We start from the raw sequence: 6,000 nt of genomic DNA on the forward strand, positions 1-6,000 counted from the left end.
AAATAAATAAATGAAATTCTGAGCTAAACGCTAGTGCTCTGTTGCTTATAGATTTTTCTGAAAGACCTACAAGAAAATTTCATCCCTATAAGACTTTATTCTGTCCCATCTGAGGGCTGTGACTCAGAAATGTTTAACTAGAGGTTTTTGCACTCACAGAAATTGAGTTAAATAATTTCCCCCTACGCACAGTTTGCAGCTTGCTTGGCCTTGAGCATACAAAGTTTCCCTCTCAGGAAAGCTTGTGGTTCCTGTTATGATTTCATTTTTCTTTAGTTTTCCTTTTCCAAAATGCCAGTACTCAGAATAATGAGTCTCTAGGGGGTAGATCACATAAAAGATTTCTGTGTTGGATTCATTTAGTCAGTACAGTCAATGGCACACAGAATCTAATTGGTCTGATGCGAGAAAAAAAAATAATGCTTGAACATGCCTGTTTTTCTTCTTTCTTTACAAATAAAGTTATGGCACGACTAGCTCAGCTGTACATATCTACAGTATGAAAAAGAATGAAGGTGAGAAGTATCATATTTCTCAGGATCAGTAATGATGGCCAGTACCTGAATATATATCAGAGTTGGGTCCTTATATTTATTATTTATTTTGCGTTATTTATTTAATAACCACTCATTAAATAAAATCAATGTGTTTGCATACTGTAGTCTTGTTCTTGGTTCTTCCTTACATTTTCCCGTGAAATTAAGAAATTGGCCAGCATGTCATACTTGTACATAAGGCGTTTACATCACACTCCTGCATCATCTTCTTTATATTGTTCCTCCTATAAGTAATGCTTCTCCTAGAAATTAAAATCTTCTTTGAATATGTCTGCACCCTTATCCCCTGAGAATACAAGGGCACATTGCTCTGAGCTGCTTGGCTGGGTAGAAGCAGCACATGCATATGCTGTAGAGGAAAACTCCATGTTCCTCTCTCTACATCCACAAGCGTTGAAGGAAGTAATAAATCTGCTTTTGCTCAGTCTCACTTCATTGAATCTTTGTCCCCAGTCCTGCCAGTGATGGGTTGGGAAGGCATTTTTTTCAGAGCAGGGCTATCTGTGTGGTGTGAATATAGCAAAGTGAGGAGGGCCAGGGATGGACAGAAGCACTGGTATGCTTGTGGCATCTGTAGTGGTTTGTTACTAGTGTATTCTCTGGTATGGTTTTTGCCTGTCACTCTTTTAGATCATGCTTTGGCACTGTTCAGGTGATAGCATAGTCCAGAGAATGTTTCCAGTGGAAAGTATGAGTGAGGCTGGGCTCTTTCTGGGGAAAAAAGGAGCTAGCCATAGTTAGCTACATGGACAAAGACTGTCTCTACTACTTGCTCCTTCAGCCACAGAATGGATCCTTGCCCATTTTGATTTGCTAGGTTAGATGTAAGATGCAAACCTAATCCAGTCCTCAGAAAGCCATCTTCATTGGTTTGAGGTGGGTGTGATATGTACCTCCACAAAGCAGAGAGACTTAAAAGAGAGGCTGAGAAAATTGTGTTGTGTGGAGGAACTGGAACACTTCAGGGTCTTTATTTATTTATTTATTTATTTATTTATTTATTTATTTATTTATTTATTTATGTTAAATATGACAAGCAACACAGCAAGGCATAGCAACAAACATCGTACCAGAAATTTTGATGGCAGAACACTCTGGCTTGCACTACTAGATAAGTGCTATAGATCCCACAGATCTCCTGTCATGGCTCATGTGACAGGTCTGCTCTTCTTATCAACTACAATTCCAAACCCTGTTTCAAACAGCCTTAATGCATTGTGTTATCACTGGGATCATTGAATGTATGCAGCAATATCTTCAATTGAAAGAACAGAAATGAATTACACTAACAATACTTACTCAACTGGCAGTGTTTGTATTAACTTCTTTGCATCTTTAAAATCAAAAACTGTTTTCTGTTATGAGCAGGTATTTTACCACAACCAGGAAGTTAAAAAAGATAATTAACTTTGGGGCCCTTTGCATGTTCTCAGGCCTGATTTACTTTCCCACCCCCTGGAATCTAGTGTCATTTACCTAGGCAGCTTCAACCTGCCATGCCTTCAGTACCCATGTTTCATATCTGGCAGCATCTTGTAAACATCAAATATACTAAGGCATCTTGATTGGCACAGGTCACCTATTGTTGGGCAATTTAATTGAGCATTGAGGTGTGTAAGGTTATACAGTAGTGAATGGGATCTTACCTAATACAGTCAATGGAGTCAAAAAAACCTGACTAATTGAAGGTGCCATCTTTTAGATGATTATTGACCCCAATGGAATATCTTATCTGCATCTTAAGCACCTAATCTGCATTTAAACACCTACATGTTGATACCTAAATTTCTCAATGTCTGAAATGTCCTCCGCCTCTCATCTCCCTTTGAAGTCAATTAAAGGGGACAGAATGGTATCGGAGTCAGTGCCTCCCACCACGATACAGGAAGGATGAGTTTCAAACTGGAACTTCCGATCTCATTCTCATAACTGTAAAGCAAGCTTAGATAATTAGATTAGACTGTCTATTAAACACAGCAGGAGCTCACTTTTCCAGCTTACACATCCAGATAGATGCCTACATTAGGTGTCTATACCAGTGTGTGGAATCTCACCCCTAAAGTAAACATCTACATCTGAGTGATCATCCTATCCTCCTTTTAGAGACAGTGGAGAGGAGTACACCCTGGGGAACTGATTATCTTGTCCTCTGTAGACATCTAAATTATGTCAGGCAAATTGCATTTAACAGTGCCTGTGACTGTGAAAATAACCTGGAATAATCAGTTCACATTTACTCTCTAAATGTCTGAAGTTAGATGAGAAGAGCACAACTGTAGGGATCTGAGATGCGCTAGCTGTCTGAGACCCCTCTACAGTTAGTGGAGAAATTGGCACCATAAAACAGAAATGTATAACAAATGATGACCTTATCTCTCTCTATCAAACATAAAAGGATCAGAGACAAATATATACTAGCTAGTGAACTCCTATATTGTTAAAAATAGGTTACTCATATTTACGTATCTCCTATTTTGCAGTTTCAACCAATACCTAGAAGAAGCATGAATATTATTTTTTGGCTTTCATGAGGAGAGCAAGCTCAGTCTTAAAACCTTATTTCAGTGAATAAAAATCAGCGTTGTTCTGCTTATCTTGAAAAACAAACAGAAATGAATTTGGGTTAAAACAGCCAGAGGAAAGCAAAAAAACAAATGAATAATATAATGCATAAAACTATTTCCGAGGACAGGAACAGCTGGGTTGTCAGCTCTTTAGAGACTATTAATAGGAATGAAGATTGCTTTGTGTGTCACTGGGAAAAGTAACTTCCCTTCGGTTTGAAAAAATAACTTGCCTATTCAACAGATAAGATACAATAGAAATAGAGAAAGGATTGCTGACAGATTTGTACTTTTTTTTTTTTTTACTTTTAAATGAGAAATGTGGAAAAGATTAAAAGAAGGTGTTTTCTTTATTTAAAAAAATAGCTTGTTTTTAGTAGATATATACCGATAAGATACATTTTTCAAATTCAGAAAACATCTTAGGTGCTTAGGTGGAATAAAGTTTATAGATTAAAACATGTGGGAAGAGTCCATGTGAGGCCAGTGTCCTTGCCTGCATAGCAATAAGGAAGGATCTAGAGGGCTTCTATATTTTCAGACACCCAAGACATTCAAGTTGGTCTTGCAGATATGGCAGTAATCTACGGGATACTTGGGTCGTTCTGGGACAGCAAATGGAAGACAGATGGGACATCCTACAGCATCTTAAATGAAAGTAGATATACAGGATGCAGACAACAGAAGCATGCCATTAAATATTTGCTATTTAAAATTCACCTATATGTTTCACACTGGGTGGAATGTCAAGTCATTTTCTACTACAAAAACCTGATGTAGCTGTTCATATACCTCCGGACATGGAGACTCTTCTTAGAGCTGATCATAACACGTATGTCAGTATCATGGCCCTGTGTCTAATGTATTTTCGTAGTTGTCTTCATGTTATCCAGCTCAACAAGCTTCCTGCCAGCCAGGGATAAGGTACAGAGCTCTAGTTTATTACTGGAAATGGGCTTGAGTTTGGTTTCTATAAGGCACACAGTTTGGGCTTGTGAACTCCACATCCAGAGCTGGATGTCCAAACAAATCTGCACAATGCTTGGTGCTGGTCCTCATTCTAAGCTCTTCTGTTAGCCCTCTGAGGCTGTGGTTGGCTGCTCACTTAAATTAATGCTGTCCTTAAGTTGTCCTTAAATCCTTAAATTAAGGAGACAATTCCCTTTCTTTCTGCCACTCATTCTTATCCCTAAGCTAATGCTTTCTTGGATACCAGAAGAGGTATTTGCAGACCATGTGGAAAACCGGGCTTGAGAACATCAGTCTGAAATATACCATGCAAGAAAGGAAAAAAAATATCTCTGAAGGACTTATTCCTGAACCTGGTTAAGTTTACAGCTGCAGAAACAGCTCAGCCATAATACAAAAAGGGGAGGGAACTAGTGGAAGCAAGAGAGGATGAGAGAAGGGTGCTATGTTTTTTAGAATCAGTGAAGGTTTTTATATGCATCAAGCTGAGTTCTGAAATCCAAAGAACTCCTTCATGAGTGTTTTTTTATTTTTGTGTGTGTGTGTGTGCGTGCGCTTTTTTGTTTGTTGTTGTTTGTTTGTTTTTGCTTCTGTTTCTCCCTATTGCTACAACACATTAGTAGCATATTAAATTATAACAGTTCTTGACACCCTTGCCTCATCCATACCCTGGGATCTGTCAGCACATGGTATTTCTTCCATGCTGAAGTGCAGTTGAAGTGCAATTGATCCTTTGCCTCCAAGATCTTGTATTCTAAAAACAAGACAAGAGCCAATAAGGATAGAAAGAACAGGACAGAGAAATAAGGAGACAACACAGTTCAGGACACCAAGCAGCATTAACTCTTTAAACCATAATTAGAGGCAAAGGAAACAAGACTGGACTGCATCTCTGCCTATATTTCTGTGCTGTCCCTGGATCCATGCCAGGTAAAGGTAGCAGAATGTGGGTACATATAGATCGAAAACCACACGACACAGTGGGAGTCAATTTTACCCAAGAAAAATAGCAAATAGTTAACACAGCTAGTGTATACAAAGAAAATGAATTGGACAAATCAGCCTCGTGCAGCTCTAAGTACTTGTTTTCTCATAGTTAGTGTTTTACCTCTTTAGCATCTCCACAACAACCCATTTCTTCAGCTGTTTTATCTTCCTGCTTCCCATTCCCTCAAATATCACACAGAAATCACCCTCAGGAATAACGCTTCTATCCTTTCTGTACATCCTCCATTTTCTGAATACAGTCGAGCTTTGTTTTTAATTATAGTTGCAATATGTTACTCGCTAATGTCGCGTTCTGCCTAACCATTGGATTACATGCTTTCAGTAATTGCAGTCTTCTTCCCATACTTCCAGGGCTTTTTGTTTTCTGTTTTTAGTCAGATTCATCAAAAGATTGTTTAAAATGTCAATAGATTCACCTTTATTCCCCAGCTGACGGCTTATATTGCAATGTGGTGCTGGAGCACTATACTTTTGTTGTCTAAGGTGCTTGTATATGCACTCAAAGGAAACACAGTTGCATTTCAGAAAGATTTTTGTTATGGAAAAACATTATGCAGGTAGCATGTGGTATCAAAACTGACATTCTCTGGCTCCTATAAAAGGTTCTAAGCAGCTCAGTAAATGCCAAGTAATTTTCATTAACTGACATTAATTGATTCAGAACATTCATGATGGGGATTGCGAAGAATCACAGGTCTATTGCCTCATTCATTAAGTTTCATATGGCCAAGATGATTAGATCCCTCTCTAATGCCGACCAGAGGACATTTTAATGCATGTCAGAGTTATATTCTGAGACCAGCTTGGTGCTGTAGAACAGTAGGTTATAGTAAGCTTATCAGGGGAGGAACCATTTTGTGATAAAAAGTAACAAAATCCTTCAGAGCCTGCAAGAGATTATG

Source organism: Anser brachyrhynchus (assembly GCF_964034855.1).
Source record: "Anser brachyrhynchus genome assembly, chromosome: 2".
Lineage (NCBI taxonomy): Eukaryota > Metazoa > Chordata > Aves > Anseriformes > Anatidae > Anser > Anser brachyrhynchus.